This window comes from Chenopodium quinoa, unplaced genomic scaffold, assembly GCF_001683475.1.
Source record: "Chenopodium quinoa cultivar QQ74 unplaced genomic scaffold, ASM168347v1, whole genome shotgun sequence".
Classification (NCBI taxonomy): Eukaryota; Viridiplantae; Streptophyta; class Magnoliopsida; order Caryophyllales; family Amaranthaceae; genus Chenopodium; species Chenopodium quinoa.
The window spans coordinates 1,092,988-1,111,163 of NW_018743946.1; the positions used below are offsets into that span (position 1 = coordinate 1,092,988).

The following is an 18,176-nucleotide window of genomic DNA, read 5'->3' on the forward strand; positions in this document are numbered from 1 at the left end:
GTACTTAAGTGTATGATCACAGTGGGGTTCAAGCTAGGGGTAATGCTTGAAATATTCCCTACAATGTGTTGTTTGATTAGTGCAATATAAGATCTCATATCACCAAATGAGTGATTTCAGTAGCTTATGAGTTTCTCTTAAATTCAAGTGTTTGAATGTTCATTTGGTCTTCTATACATTGCTTTGCAGGTATATGAGCTGTGAGACTAACATTCTTCATTTATTTGTAGGTATGTAGATAAGTTTCTCTGGATATAGGCTGTAGGAAGTAAAACATGCTTCTGAAAAGACATTTGTTGTTGAATATACTAACAAATTATCGAGTAGCTGACTCAAAGACTAGCATCTCAGACATCCAACTGTTTATGAGATTGAATTTACACTCTTTAGAATGCTAAATTGTTAGATTTATTTAATGGGGTAGATTGAATGCTTCCCTATTGTTGCTTCATTAGCATATGGGTTTGAGAAGAAGAATAACGAGACGATTTTGGTTTTCGATCTTGGAGTTGGTACTTTTGATGTTTCGGGTGAGTTCTTCAGAAAGAAAGACTCCAATTGTGAGAAATTCTATGCATTTATCAGTATTCTGCATTAGTACAGTCTACTTTTTGATGCAGTATATCAGATTATCTTACATTGCAGCTTTTTCTGCCTTTTGCAGTTCTTGAGGTTGGAGACGGAGTTTTCGAGGTGTTATCTACATCAGGTGACACTCATTTAAGAGGTGATGACTTCGATTAGGTAGGAACAAGGAATCGGTGTGCCTAATGATGTGTTGGCTTGAATCGGTTCTTTACTGTTTTGCAATGAAATGATACAATTTTTGTAATTGCTACTGCAGAGAATGGTAGATGGCTAGCAGAAACTTTGAAGAAGAATGAGGGTATTGATCTTCGGAATGACAGAGAAGCTCTTCAACGTCTAACTAAAACATGGACTCGCGAACGGGTGTCGGACATAAAGACATGTCCAAGTGTCCGATCCAGCAAGTTCCAAAATTTTAAGACACGGGAAATATGTCCGATATTTTAACACGGGTATGGGGGCACGTCTATACGTCACTTAATTGATGCCAAATGTTCCTACATAAATCTGGTTGTACATAATTGATGTCAAGTGGTGGTGTCAAGATGTTTGTGATTGGTGGCAAGAAGGGATATAATGGTGAAGTTCTAAGTGCACTGTTGTCCATTCACACTAAATATCGGTGATTTTGATCATTTTTGTTGGTGGTATTTAATACTCCCATTTCAGAAACCTTGATTAATTTTTTCTACTATTCCACTTTTTTTTGTTGATAATTTACTCTATCTAAACACATGTAACCTACTAAATATTGTAATTATTTATTCAATATTTTTGGATTTGTCAATTAGCCTTATTCCTAATATTTTTTATATTAGTTCACGTTTTACCGATCAATGAGTACACAATTTATATATCAAATTTATTAACTCAATTATCAAAACAAATTCTCCAAATAAAAAATTAGTCATGTACTAATTTTTGTTTAAAACAATGATTATTTTTTAAACAACTTTCCTCCACTTTAATTAATTAAATGGTTATATTAGGTATTACGTATTGTCATTACGAGATTTAACCACACTTAATTAACCTGTTAATAATTTTGCCAACTATTGATAGCTGCAAATGCACACTATATTAAACACATCAACATTATTATTTTAAAAGTTTTTCACCTAGCATATTTAAACTTGCATCTACATTTAATACCGCTCTTTTGATAATTTTTTTTTTTTCGTAGTTTCTACTAAATCTGCCTATGAGAACTAACTCAAACCTTCATCATCCTTCTTCCACATCCCACAATCTCATCCAATGGCCCCATTTATGGAAAGTTTTAAAAGATAATACCTTTGTTGTGCAGTCTACCATGACTTTGCTATTGGATCCTTCATTCACTTGCACTTTTGGGTGAATCTTTTGATGACAACTTGGAACGTGATGTTGTTGATTTTCTCGATCAGTGCCAGGTTTGGTTTCATTTCATTCCATTCTTGTTTATTCAATTTGTTACATAGTTTGGGAACTTTTTAACCAATAAATGATGGTGGTGTAACTTAACAAATTGTAACTTTTCAAAAATAGCTTATAATTTACGCAAGATTTAATTTTTCACTCTGAGGTAGGGTGACTTTCTTAGCATGCACTTTTTAATTAAGTATATAATATCTTGGTAAGTTTTGACTTTTCGTATTACTGTTGTTTTTTTTTTTTAAAAAAAAAAATTTAATTTATTTTTTACATTATTCCTAGGTTATTATGGACCACAAACTCATTACTTTAAAATTCGATGTGCAACATTTGAGCCAAGCTAGGCCAATTTTTTTTCTCGTGGCCCTCATATTAGAGATATGTGTAGCTTATAGTGCTGTCAAATTTCAAACCGAAACCGTTTAACTGCCCGAATCCAACCGATTCAAATGAGAACCGAACCGATTAAAAACCGTTTCTTTGAAACCGAAAACCGACCCGAACCGTATTTTAGTAAACCCGAAACCGAACCAATCCGAGTAATGTTAAACCGTTTAAGAACTGAACATGTTAACAAACCGAACCAAATATAAACCGAACTGAAAGAAAACCGAACCGAAAAAGAACCGAACCGTATCTAACCCGAAACCGATTTCGACCCGAAACCGTTTGAACTGGCATAAAAACCGCTTACACCGAACTGTTAGCAAACTGCTACCCGTTTGCACCAAACCATTTAAAAACCGAACTGATTGTAAACCGAACTGCTTATAAACCGAACCGTTTATGAACCGAACCGTTTATGAACCGAACTGCTTATAAACCGAACCGTTTATGAACCAAACCGCTTATAAATCGAACCGTTTACAAGATTTTTTTGTATGTAATAATAATTTTTTTTTGGTGCACTTTTTTATGTAATTATATGGATTAAGTATTAGAAATCTTAAAATATATTTAGCATATATTCCATACTTATCAATTTTTCTTGAGACCATATACTTATCATATTAATTGTATATATCTTAGTAACTTAGTTAATACTAAATTCCCTTAGAAATAGCACTTCGTTAGCTAATCCGTGAGTATTGACTTTAATTTGGTTTTTGGGGAATAATCTGCAATTTTGGTTTTTTGGGCAATAACCTACAATTTTTTGGCCTTTTGGGCCTTATTCATCAACATAGCAGTATTCCAGTAGCATAATAGGATTAATAGCATTAACAAGTTATAAAACTTCTAATTCAACAAGTTTCAACTTAACAAAACCAAAACAAACCAATCCAATCCATACACATAATTAAACAATTTTTAACAACAAAGTAACAAAATCAAACCAACCAATCCATACAAACAAATTTTAACAACAGAATTGTACAAGTTTTTAGCATAACAAGATTAATACCAGCACCACAGTTTGCAACAGAATGGCAGATCAGTAGCACTGCAGACTGCAGCAGCAGAATGGCAGAACTGCAGCGATGGAAGAAGAGCAGCAGAACAACAGAATGGAAGAAGAGCAGCAGAACAGCAAAATGGAAGAAGAGCAGCAGCAGAATGGAAGAACAACAGCAGAACAACAAGTCAGCAGAACAACAGTAAGGAGAAGAAGCAGTCAGCAGTAGCAGCACCCTATACTTATCATTAGTGTAAGAAATGAAGCTACACTTTTCTCACAAAAAAAAAAAAAACAAGAAAGCTTGAATTAAGCAACACAATATAAATTAAGCATCAGTAAAATAGCAACATCCATACCTTTCTAATTAGATGCAAAACTTTCATCTATCACCTCTTTACCAATTTCAAGGATGTCTTCTTCAATATCACAATCATAACCACGTAACCAATTTTGTGTGGTAACCAACGCCTCAACATTCTTAGGCAAAAGTGCACTCCTATACTTGTTTAAAATACGACCACCCATGCTAAAAGAAGACTAAGAGGCTACCGATGTAATAGGAATGGCCAAAACATCCCTAGCCATAATAGCTAATATGGGGTACACATTAATTTGAGATTCCCAATACTTGAGAACATCATAATTCTGCCCTTCAATTGATGGTTGACGAGGAGTATTCAAATAATTATCAATCTCCATCGATGGTCGATTTAGGCTATCATCAACATCAACATCCTAGGAAAGTGCAAAAAATATGCTTTTATTAAATAATAAAAATTAAGACATACAATTATTATTTTAGTAAACCACAATAAACAGAAAATGATTACCTTGAATATATCATCATCATCCAAGAGACTATTTGATTTATCAACCCCAATAGGGATGGAGGGGGAACAATTGTACTTGACTTAAAACCGGAACACATAGAAGAATAAAAGTTATACAACTCCAAAAGAGCATCTTTAATCACCTTCGCCTTTTCAACACATGCCTACTCAACATAAAGCACTTTCAACATATTCGTCAATCGAAAAAGCTTATAGCGAGGATCAAGAACAATAGCTATTGAAAGGATCAAACTATAGTCATCCCAATAGCCCTCAAACTTTTCAAGCATAACTTTTGCCATGGGTGCAAGTTTAGGGTCTATATGGGCTTTAGTTATTGTGTGCTCAATTTTCAAAACACTAGCAAAATACAAATTTGCGGTAGGATATTCAGAACCAGAAAATAACATAGTGATTTCATAAAATGGCTTTAGGAAATGACATATTTTTGCAAGGGTATCCCATTCATCATCCGAAAGTTTGAATTCATAACCCATATACTTATCGATAACCACTTTCAAGGCTTCCTTTGCTTCTAAAGCTTTTCGGAGCATCGTATAGGTGGCATTCCAACGAGTCACAACATCAAGACGTAACTTACCGTTAAATAGACAGTTAACCTCAGAAAGAGCATTCTCAAATTGAGTAAGTCTAGAGTCCGAAGAATCAATATATTTACAAACCTCACGCAATTTTTGAACACTACTATCAACTTCTTTCAAACCTCTTTGAACAATAATGTTCAAGACATGAGCTGAACATCGAATATGAAAAAATTTACCATTACAAGGAAAAGGAGAAGTCAACATTAATTTTTTTTTCAAAAGTTTAACCATAACATCCATAGATCGAGCATTATCAACAGTAATTGCAAAAGATTTACCCTGAAGGTTCCACTCCCCAATAAGTTTAAACACAAATTTTTCTATCTCAGCACCAGTATGAGGAGGACCACAATATCTAAAATTCAGAATTTTAGACCTTAGACACCAATTTTTATCAACATAATGTGCAGTCAAAGTGAGATAACCTCGATTAGTGCATGCTTTCCACAAGTCACAAGTGAAGCTAACTCTACCTTCAATTCCAGAAAAAGATTGCAACAACAAGGACTTAAACTTATCATGCTCAGCAATACAATATTTCAACATAGTGTTTCTACACACATGCTTCACATTAGGATTCAGACTCGTAAAAACTTCCCTAAGGCCATGATGCTCCACAATATTTAAAGGATAGGAATGCAAAATTATAGCTCTAGCAAGCAATTGTAAATGACGAGTTTGATTAAACGTAGGATCAACAACACTTTCAAGATTTGCAGGATGATGTATATTTTTACCCATGCATGCCTTAGTATGAGCTTTACAAGTGGAAGTACCAGCCTTACCTGGTGCTTTATATTCATTACCGCAAACATTGCATCGCGCATATCTTATCGGAGCAAGACCAACACTCTTATCAAAAAAGGTGTAATGCCTCCACACATTTGATGTTCGTCCACGCTTACTACCACTAGTGGTAGTGACTTGTTGCTGAGAAGAATCTTGATTCTGAATAGTGTTTTGAGAATATGAAGTTTCTAAATAATCTTGTCTGTCCTCATCATAATTTTCATACCCTTGATCCATTGCTGAAAAAACAGGATCAAAACAACACATTTCAGCCTTATAACAAATAATTGTCCCTATCAATGCTAACACATTTAGGTACTTTTTACACTCTAGTTAAGAGTCGAAAACCCATTACATTGAGATGTACACTTAATAGTGAAACCAACAAATAGAATAGAGAGTGAAAAGTCATTAATCCCATATTATTTTTCTATAAACGCTAATAAACTCATATAATCAAATTTCAGTAGCAACCCATTAATTTTTAACTACTAGAAAATTAAATAAAATGAACCCATATTATATACTATTACCACTAACTTACAATTATACAATTATATACTCATTAAGGGGAATTATAACTATAATAATACAAAACGTAGTGGACAACTATGTTATATAGTGTGGTAGCTTAGAAAACCTAAATTTTAATGTCAAATTTGATTATTGGTCTTTCACTCTTTCCTGTTCAATTATTTAATCTTGATTCATTTTGATTGATATGCAAACAATAATGCAAAGCAGTCAAGAAATACAACCGTCAAATACTAACTAACTTAAGATAGACCACTAATCAGAGTTATACAGTAAACCACTAAATTACAATTATACAATTATATACTCATTAAATCAACTACACCTTTAATTCTTCTACTTCATAAATCAGATTAAATCAGTTGCAAGAAGTACGAGGAAGAGAGATATCATACCTGGACAAAAAAAGAGAGGTTTAGAGCAGCAACAACACTGATAAGCGAGGATTAGATCAGCAACAACACCGATGAGCAGCAACAACGAACGAAAGGCGCCGTGAATGAATTAGGGAGAATTGAAAATGAATGAGAGAGACGACAAACGAAGAGGTGTCGTGAATGAATGAGTGAGATCTGAGAGGAGATGAGAGAGAGAAAGAACTAGGAGGCGTGAAAGTGGAATTAGGGTATCAAAATGGTTGAGATGTAAATCTAACCATTGATTTTTTAATCTATGGTTGAGAATGGTGATCCGTGTGTGTTGTGGGGAAAAGAAGCTAACCGTAGATTGTTTTTAATCTATGGTTGAGAGTGGTGATCCGTGTGTGTTGTGGGAGAAAAAACCGTAGATTGTTTTTGATCTATGGTTGAGACTGATTAGATGATGTTTTGTGTGTTGTGTATTCATTTGATCGGGATCAGTCTCCAAGACGCGTATTAAAATATCTACGTAGTATATCTTTATTTTCATACAAGTATAAATTATAAAAACGTTATATTAATAAAATATATAATGATACAAATTTAAAAAGATCACTCATGAAGTCATGAGTCATGACTCATGAGTCTCGTGACAAAATTAAGTTTTACTGTTTTATAGATTAGTGGTAATTTATGGTCAATATTTTCAAAGTTTGACCCCAAAAATGACAAAGAGACAAAATAAAGGGACGGATGGAGTATTAAAATAATAGTTAGAGATGGTGTAGATCATTATACTCAAACTACACAAACAATGATCCTAATTTAATTTAAAACAACAGCTCAAGTTATTGATCCAATCAAAATAATGTTCACTAATTTATAACTTTGCACTAATACATACGAAGTATTTAACTATGAGATGGTTAGATGCTATGCGTTAATGTGTACATACGATCGATTGAACTAATCAATATTACCTTGTTAATAAATCATTAATGTTTTCTTTCATTACACAAATCAAACTACTTTGTAATATCTTCATAATTTCATGAAAATATATAAAGATAAACAAGCCATAATTATCAGTCTTGTTGATTAATCAAGTATCGAATTACCAAATTGCAAATTTCCATTTAATAAGAACTCATCAAATCATGACTATGACACTAGTATTTAAATGATTAAATAAGAAACATATAACAACCTAGTTGTAAAACAATAATACATTAATTCACTAACTTTTATAATCTACTTCGTAATACACTAGTAAGATCAGTATGACTAAACTTGAAACAGAACATGATATATATTTATAAAATCAATGTGAATTTGTTTATAATATGATGCCTAAATATGAAATGATGAAGTCTCGACTTTATATAAAGCTTGTTAACCAGCAAAAGGTTAGCAAATACTATCAAATTTCAAACCAAAACCATTTAACTGCCCAAATCCAAACGACTTGATAAACAATCGATTTTTTGAAACCGAAAACCGACCCGAATCGTAATTTAGTAAACTCGGAATGGAACCGATCCGAATAATGTTAAACCGCAGAAGAACCGAACTAGTTATAAATTGAACCAAAAAAGAACCGGATCAGTTATAAACTGAACCGAAAAAAAACCGAACCAGTTATAAACCGAACCAAAAAAGAACCAAACTGTTTCCAACCCGAAACCGCTTCCAACCCGAAACTGTTTGAACCGGGATAAAAACTGTTTACACCGAACCATTAAAAAACCGCAACCCGTTTGCATCGAACCGTTTACTACCCGGACTGTTTACAACCCGAACCGAATTAAAACCGATCAAGATTAAACCGAAACCGAATCGAACCGATAAATATTTAAATCGAACTGAAACCGACCCGCGAGACAATTAAACCGATTTCAAACCGACCCGATTTAATACCGAACCGATTTTAAACCGAACCAAACCCGAACTGTCAAACCGTTTTACAGTGCTAGTAGCTTATAATATGGACTGATGTGATGTAACCAAGACACACATGTTTCATAGATGATTTGCTGTTATTTATTTTCTTAGGAGGATATGGCGACATAGTTTTGAACGAAGTTTGGAACGCATATCTTTAAGTTCAGGAAAGGATTATATCACATGCGTTGGTGTCCAAGTGTAGGTTGCAGCTTTATTTTTCGATGGCATTGTTCTCCTAGATTTGGAAATTTCCTCATTATTATGGTTGTTGGAAATGGTAATGCAAACGGAAGATTCTCGCGCCCGGTTGGGCGGTGGTTCGCCTGACCAGGCGGAATTGGCTAAGGAAAAAGGAGGGCTCTCGCGCCCGACTGTGCAGTAGTTTGCCCGACCGGGCGACGGAGTCGAGTTTTGACAAGCCCGACCGGGCAGGTGTGGCCCAACCGGGCGCGGAAACGGGCGGGTGTGGCCTGACCGGGCGTGACACTAGGCGCGACACCAGGGAAATTTCATCTCGCGCCCGATCAGGTGGCTGATTACCCGATTGGGCCCGCCTTTTTTTCCTTAGGTCGGTTTGTTTATTTGTCTCCTAATTTTGGGACACATATAAATACAAGCATGCATTTCCTTTTCTATCTTCATCATTCACATTAAAAAACTTCAAACACAAACCTACCCTTTGAGATCTGAACAGTTTCTGGGCAATTCCACTCTTCGAATTCGTGTGCACGGTTTACGGAGAGAGTTGCGTTAAACTTGGGGGGGGGCGTGCGTCATCAGGAAACATGTACCCGTGGTGGCGTATTTTGCTTCTTAGGCAGTGGATTATGTTCCACGGCGCGACTGTGAGTTTGAGATCTTCAATCAAGTATTTTTCCTTTTCATCTTCTCTATTTTGTCATTAGAATCTACAGGTATTTTACCAACAATTTAGAAGCGAAATAGTATTAATTTATTATATGATTCCTAAACAATTTTGGAAAAGTATTATTCGGACGAAGTTTTTGTATCAAGAAAATTGAAAAAAAAAAAGTTATGACTTATTAGAGGTGTAATTGACGAAGCAATCGACAAAGTTGTTATTTATTGGGGACAGTCAAGTTGATTGTCAAATTTCGGATACCGATTTGGGCTTCAAGATTTTACGTCATTGGTGATGCAATTGAGTTACCGAATAAAATTATTTTATGTGACATAAACTAGGCACTACGATTAAATCTGTTCCAAAAACATGATATATTTCGGAAGCTTTTTGATCGAAGAGGTGCTGCTTGGATATTTAAGTTCATGATTAAATGCATACATCGATACTCATGACAAGTGTCAACCTAGCCCTTGATTTCTTGGCTGATCTATGATAAAAGAGCATTCTTGATTTTAGATTGTTTTTGGTGGGAATCATGTGTATTTGTTAAGAATGTAGGAAAATATATTATTGATATATTTTTCATATAGATCTTATGATATTATATTTAGGATAATAATATATCTTAGTGATATTCTAAGATAGATTTATGGAAGTTTATATGATATAGTTTATATTGTGTAGGTTATCTTTTGTAGGCTATAAATAATAGCCAAGATCATCAATACAATTCAAGCTATTCTCTCATAAATAATTTAGCATGGTATCAAGAGCAGGTTAAATCTTGGGACCGTTCACACAAATTCTCTCCCTGCCGGTGGGTTAGAATATTAAACCCACTGGTGGGATTCATAAATTTGCTTCCGCTATGCAATAGTATTGCTCTTTGAAATTTCTATTTTTTTTTATTTAATCTTTTTTTTTTGGAATAACCATGTGATACGTGGGTTATTATTGGTGTATGTGATCAATATGAATGATCCTATGTGATTTGGTTAGGTTGTAGTGTTTGAGTGCGCTTCCTCCATTATTGCATCTCCATGGAGATGAAGAAAAGCCACGTTTGGCGTTTTTTTTTATTCAGAATTTTTTTTTTTGCAAAAGACCATGGACACCGGCGAAGGGCCTGGCAAAGAAGATCACGGACACCAGCAAAGGGCCGTGGCAAAGAAGATTACGGACACCAGCAAAGGACCGTGGCAAAGAAGACCACGGACACCAGCAAAGGGTCGTGACAAAAGACCACGGACACCAGCAAAGGGCCGTGACAGAAGACCATGGACACCAGCAAAGGGCCGTGGTAGCAAAAGTTCGTTTTTTTTTAAATAAAAAAGTTGAAGGCGACATCAACAGAGTAGTGCTACTCGATCAACTTCAACAAAGTGTGAATTTCCAATCGTAACGTTCGTGTTACTGCCGTTACGATTGCGAGAGGGTGTTAGGAATATAGGAAAATATATTATTGATATATTTTTCATATAGATCTTATGATATTATATTTAGGATAATAATATATCTTAGTGATATTCTAAGATAGATTTATGGAAGTTTATATGATATAGTTAAAATTTTTTTTGACAACAACACGTGTCACAAATTGAGTGGTTAAAAAAATTTATAAAAAAAACCAAAAAAAAAAGACCGCCCAAAACCCCTCCCGATTTCTGTCACTAGCAGAACCCCAACAACCACCTCCTGCGCTGTTGATTCCCCCTACGCCGCTTATTCCCCCTTCCCCTTGCGTTGTTGATTCCCCCTCCCCCTTCGGCGCTGATTCCCCTTCCTTCCTTTTCTCATTTTCCGGCGACCACTCAAAACCCCTACTCGAAAACAATCGAAACCTCTTCCTCCACTCGAAACCCCTTAAAGCCACCTCCCCTAATCTAGAAAACCACCACAAAGCCTCCCCCACCATTGAAAACCCTAGTCGCAAGAGTTTTGGGGTGGTGGGAGGAGCCATTTGGGATATTTGAAAGTGGGGAGGGGTTTCATTGGTGGTTTCGTGGGGGAATGGGAGGGGTATTGGGGAGGGGGAAACTGGCAGTCCAGGGAGGGAGGGCGAGATGCAAAGGTCCGGCGAAGGAAGTGTATGGATGGTGGGGGAAGGGGTGGCCAAGGTGATGTACGGATGGTGGAAGAGGAGGCTACTAGTTTCTTTTTTAATTTTTTTTACTAGGTCATTGACTTTGGTTGACCGATTAGGGATTGAAGAAAAAGAATAACCCCTATAGTTCAGATTATTCTAGTATAATTCAAAGTAAAGATTATTAAACCAAAATAGATAAAAGTTGAGATTATTTTTTCTAATTTTCCTTTTTAATTTGTAAGTTCTTTTGCGCTTTTGTTTATAATTCCACAAAATTAGTTGTAACAAAACTCATTATAATCCACCTCATGTTGTTGTAGTTCGTCTAAGTTATTATTAGTATGGTTATAGTAAAATGTACAATCAAATTCATCATCTCATATATACTAATAACAAAATAGATGTAAAAGATTTGATGAACAATCAAAGCTCCTCATAACATAATACAATGGTGTATGATAATTAAATAATAAATAAATTACCTACAACAATTTCTTGGATAGATCAACCAAAGAAATGTAGGTACCAGATATTGTAATCACTATACTTATATATCGTGCTTACCACTACTATCGTTTCTCTTCTTAAGCGACTGTTTGAGATCTTCAAATAGCATAAGCAAGGAAGTGTGATTGACGTAGTAATGCTTAGAAGTGCTCCTACAAGAGACACGAGATATCCAAAGAAGGGAACAACTAATGCTATAGTGGCTTGCGTAGCAACCAAACTTGTCCTTAGCAAGAATTTGAACCATTTTTTCTTGTTGTAATTTGTGAACCAACCCTCAATAGAATTCACAATAGGTTCTAATATTAGTGCATATTTAGATAACGGATTCACCAATGTTGTATAGATTGCAATCTTCGCACTAAGTTTGTCAGATGGAAGGTTCAAAGTTATTTGAGAATTTACTTTTGAACCATACATCAAATACCCTATAATTGCCATTGAACCATAACCAATTGTTGAGCAAATGAAACACAAAAATTGTACCTACAATTGACGAATGAATGCTAAATGATTATTGGATATAAACATAATTAGGAAAAGTGAAAGAACGAACCATATAAGCTATCGAAGTATTATAAATCCTTTGAAAATTGACACTTATTCTTTATGGAGTCGTATAAGGAAGGAAACCGGATGAGCACAATAACAAAAACCATATAAGCTAGCAGTGGTAGGAATACCGGACCAAATTAGGATATCACCTTCGCCGTGAAATCCAACCCTAACAAATGCGCCAATACATAAAATAATTAGTCGATGATGATAATAGAAGCAAGGACACCCGTAGAAGAGATATAAGAAAGGATACTTAGATCATCCAAATAAACCGATGGAAGAATAATAAGGGCAACAATCAACACAAAACTCTACTTTCCTCTAACATTTAACTCATAATAGGTTCCGAATTTGAGATTAGGCAAAAGGTTATGCAAATTGTCTCCTTCCAAGATCAAAAAGCCTGTGACAACCAAATATAATAATTTGGCAAACATGAAAGTTGAAATGATTGTTCTTCCGATCTTGCCAAATGCACACTCCCATATCAGGGAATGTTTTAATGGTTGATAAGTGACTTTTATGTAACTTTTAGGTGTTTATTGAGTCGCTTTCCGGCTTATTTTACAATAATTTAGCCCATTTTGTTCTTTACTTCTTTTATTTGCTTATTCTCGTCTTTTATCTTTATTTTGAGTATTTTAGTAGTTTTTAATAGTTTTTAGTTTATTTTCGTATTTTTAGTTAATAATTCCTAGTTTCTCTCATTTTCTTATTTTATTTTATTTCCATGTTTGTTTTCTTTATTTTATTTTCTTTATTTTCTTTTGATTTTATTTAATTTCTTTTAGTTTTAGTATTTTATTTTACTTTATTTTATCTTTATTTTATTTTTATTTTGTTCTCGATCATCCCCTCGTGTTGTTTTTGGTTGTAGGTGTTTTCGAGTCCTTGGTCGATCGGGTTCAAGGTCCGAGAATTGAGTAATCTACCACCCACCAATATCACCACACTGCCCTGCTCCCTGCTTTCCCCCAACAACACCAACAGCAACAGCCGCACACCACCTTCAGCCACAACCAAACCAGCACCACCTACACCCAGCCGAACCACCAATCACCCCCGTAACAACCACCAGCTCCACCTACAACCTTCACCACACCACCAAACAACCCGCAACAGCAGTCACGCACTCTTCCCCTGCTCCCACAGCAGCTACCGAAACCACCGTCCACCAAAACCCGTATCAACCAACACCAACACCACCAATCCGCCAGCAATCACCACCAATTCTCCCCTGATTTCCCTCTCCTCTTCTCACTGACCCGCAACTCCAATCAACCACCACGCAACCCGCAGCTCACAAACCGCCAACAACCACCATTAGCCTCCGTATCCACCACCAATTCGCACCAGCACCTCAACTCCAATTCCCGCAGCTCCAATCAATCAATTCGCAGAAGCATCAGCAAGTTCGAGCAAACCGTTGAAAGTTCGGTCGAGGTACGAGTCAGGAACTTTCAGAGTTTTGTAAATTGAAGAGGTGTGGTCAAACACACCCATGGTTCGACCGAACCAACACCCATGGTTCGACCGAACCAACCCCGTAGTTCGGCCGCACCAACCCATAATTCGACCGAACCATTTCACGAGCTTCGCACGTGACTTTTAATGAAAATCGGACGGCTGCGATGTGATGACGCTTGATGATGATGTTGATTTACGGTGGTGATGATGATGATCGTTTGCTTTTGATATGGAGAATGGGAGCAGCCATTTTCGAGGAAGAAGAGGAAAGTAGCCACGAAATGGGGGAATTGGTGGGTCTTACGGGTTGAGGGGAATTTTGGGGTTTCTTTTTCCATTTCATTTTCTTTTATTTTATTTTATTTTTAGTTTTTTTTTTTTTTTTTTTTTTTTTTTTTTTTTTTTTTTTTTTTTTTTTTGCTTTTTAGTTTAGTTTTATTTCTTTTTAATTTCTTTTATAATATTTTAACTTAGTATTATAAATACCCCCTTTTGAGGTTATTTTCTCCTAACTTTCAATTAATATTTTATTTTAGATAGATTAGAATTAGTTTAGGAGAGCTTCTCTCTCTTAGGGTTAGAGTAGATAATTTTTAGGGAGAGAAAATAGATTATGGCTCAATTTTCTTCCAAGATTCAATTTTGCTCAAGTTTAAGTTTGAATCAAGAAAGAATTCAAGTTTTCATCTTTCATTAATCCTTTCTTTAGTAATCTCTTCTCCTTTCCTTTATTTTTTTTATTTGTTTTATTGTTGTTTATTGTTGTTAATCTTATTAGTTCATCTAGTTGTTATTGATTTCATGAATTTTAATTATGTTTTGTTTTGAGTTTCTTGAGTTTATTTCTAGTTTTGGAAGGGGGTGGAAGATATGATTTGATATTGGATCAATGATGATGGTTGGATTGAACTTATGCCATGTATTGATGAAAGACATGATTTTTATTAGCTTGGGATTATTGTTGCACTCTATTTGATGTTTTCTAGTTTAAATGCATGAAAGTGATTTGAACTAGATTAGGATCACCTCTATTTTAATGATTGCATGAGAATGAGTTACTAAAGTGGAGTTTTTATGGATTGTGCTTCTTTATTCTCTTGATTTGATTGTAACTAATATGATGCATGAGAATGATCCTTATTAGTGTAGACCTCTTTCATTGATTTGCCTAGACTATTGCATGAGAATGAGTTGTTTAGGTAGAATCTTGTGTTCTTTGGCATACGTTTCATGTTAATCACCATTATTCTCCTCTTTCTAATCATATTGGATACTCCTGTATCCCTAGCGTCATTTTCTATTGATTTTAATTATCATCTTCTTGTTTATTTGTAGTTTTAGTATTCTTACTCAACAAAACCAACAAAAACAATCCCCCTTTCACTCTTGCATTAGTGATATTTGATGTTGAATTAGCGTGCTTCCCTAGTGGTTCGACTCTTTACTTGCCACTACCTAGTTTAGTGTAGGTTTAGGTATTATAAATGATTAATTTGGTTAGGGTAGTAGCTTAACGACCTATCTATCCCGCGATCAAATTTTGGCGCCGTTGCCGGGGAAGCGGCTTGTTTAGCGTCTAGTTTTTCTATTGTTAGAGTCATTTTATTTTCTTTCCTTTCTTTTATTTTGCTTTTTTAATCTTACTTGTCATTGCTAATCGTGTGCTTAGCTTTTTTGTATTCAAAGTGAGATATGGCAAGACAAGAGGATGACCTTCTTTTTAGGGAGTTTGGAAACCCGGAAATCTATGAGCTCACGAGTGGTATACTTCTCCCGACCACCGAGACTAATTTCACAATCCATCTAAAATATGCTAGGATGGTGCAAATTGAGCAATTTTCCGGAGGCGTAAGTAGACATGGCAATTCTGACCTAGACCCGATGACCCAACCCAAATGACTCGACCCATGACCCGAAATCGACCCGAAACCAGTGACCCAAAATTGACCCAAAACCTGAATTAACACGACCCGACCCATACTCGACCCGAAGTGGAACTGGCCCGACCTTGACCCGAAATCCGAAATGACCCAACCCGAAACGAACCGACCCGAGATGACCCGACCCAAAGTTGACCCGAGACCCGTAACGACCCGACCCGTAGTTTACCCGACCTGAAAATTACCCGACCTTTAACTTCTTTTAGTAAATAATTCTATAAGTTATAAAAAGTTTATATTAGGAAATTATACATTAAAATAGACCCAACAACATCTTACATGACTACATTGACTTTCATATAATAGCTAAAAAAGATGGTCAAAGTGAGATGAAAAAAAAGCCTTAATAAATATAGTGAGTTTTTCGTCAAAAAATAAAAAAAATAAATAAATATATAGAGTTGAATTTAACCCAATGAATCACCCGAATATGACTTGACTAGAAGTTGACCCGACCCGAAATTGACACGAAAATTAACCTGACCCGACCCAAACTTGACCCGACCCGAACTCAACCCGAAATTTTGACCCGATACCCGACCCGAAATCAACCCGAAACCCAAAATGACCCGACCCAACCCGAACTTGACCGATAATCTTTTGACCCGAACTTGACCTGACCTGAAATGACCCGACCCATACCCGACCCGAATGACCCATTTGCCAGGTCTAGGCGTAAGTGAAGACCCCATTGAGCATTTGGACCGATTCCTTGAGTTGTGTGCAATGATGCAAACAAATGAAGTGAGCCAATATTACATTCGTATGCATCTCTTTCGGCAATCTCTCACCGGAAGAGCAAAGAAATGGCTCAAGCTTTTGAAGCCCAACTCTCTCACCACATGGAAGGAAGTTGCAAAGGTCTTTCTCAAGAGGTTCATTTCCGATGAGCAAACCGCAAAAATGAGGAGGAAGATAGCTTCCTTTGAGCAGGAACCGGATGAAACTCTTGGGGAAGCATGGGAAAGGTTTAAGGATTTTATTAGAGCATGTCCTCATCATGAATTCAACCGTAATTTGCTCATAAGATTCTTTTATGATGGCTTGGAGCCAATGTCAAGGACTAATCTAGATGCGGGTGCCGGTGGCCAATTGATTAAGATCCCTCAAAGCCAAGTTGAAGCTACAATTGAAGAAGTGGCTACTAGTTATTCTTGGGGAGGCCGAAGAAGGTCCCAAGGGAAGCAAGGAGATCTTTATGAGTTGGAGAAACTCGGCCAACTTAAGCACATAGTTGAGCTCTTGAATGAAGGTCTTTCCAATTTGAACTCAAGTGTTGGTTTGTGTTCAAAACCTTCACAAATCATTGATTTCTCATGTGCTCGTTGTGGTGGGACGGATCATGATGCGTCCTATTGTAGAGAGTTCAATCTCAAGCATGGTGAAGTTTTGACTTTGAGGGAGATAGAGTTGGTAACCCAAGCTCAATCCCAACAACTTCAACAACCTCCAAGGCAAGAAAACTCCTACCCCCAATATGGACCTCTCTTCAATCCACCAACCCAAAACTTTCCCTACTTTTCCAACCAAGTAGAGAAATCTCAAGATCAAAATCATGACCTATGTCCTCAAGCGTATGAAGAAAAATCCCCACCCGACCACACACAAACCCAAATTCTTCAACAACGTTAAACTATTACTCCACAATACCAAGAAATCAAATCTTACAATGAAGTTGTTGATTCCCAACTAGCCAACACTTCTTATCTCCATTTAACCACAAAACTCCCCTTACAATCATCTACTAACCTTCACATACTTATCAACCCGAAACTTTCAAGGAGGATAAGGTTGTAGATGATGTGGTTGAGAAGAAGATTCAAGAACAAAATGAGGAGCCATTTGATTTTAGTGAACCAAACAAGTTTGAAGGCCCGGTTCCCTTTCCTTGTAGGATAGTTGAGAATGTCGTTTTGAAGAGCCCTATGGCGGTGAGCGTATGTGGAGTTGATGTGGTCGATGATGTGATGGCTAATGAGAGCTTACCTCCACGTGATGATAAGGTGGCAATGAGGTATGATGACTTCCTTGAAGGTCCCGCTTGGTTTGAAGGCTCTCTTGAGGAAGGTGAGTTTCCCTTCCTAATATTGAGGACTCCAAGCTCGATCCCCCTTTTATAAGGAAAAGAAAGAAGAGTGAAAAAAGAAGAAGAATCAACAAGAAGAAGGGAAAGAGAAAAGATGAGCCACCATTGGCTCTTGATTCATTCCCTCCTTTTCCTTGTGGTGATGTGAGACCTTAAGGAGTTCTTGTTCTCAAGCTTGGGGTCATCTATGACTCAATTCTCAAGTT

At 36.2% G+C, this 18,176-nt stretch overlaps 1 long non-coding RNA gene and 1 pseudogene across 1 annotated transcript; one reads left to right on the forward strand and one right to left on the reverse strand.

Annotated features, from left to right (window-relative positions):
* Window positions 1-256: 256 nt before the first annotated feature.
* Window positions 257-1,455, forward strand: LOC110689065. The gene is made up of 3 exons (XR_002504792.1): window positions 257-530; window positions 665-744; window positions 845-1,455. It is a non-coding gene; the product is annotated as an uncharacterized LOC110689065 (long non-coding RNA).
* Window positions 1,456-11,894: 10,439 nt separating this feature from the next.
* LOC110689039 lies at window positions 11,895-16,576 on the reverse strand (annotated as a pseudogene).
* Between the last annotated feature and the right edge of the window lie 1,600 nt (window positions 16,577-18,176).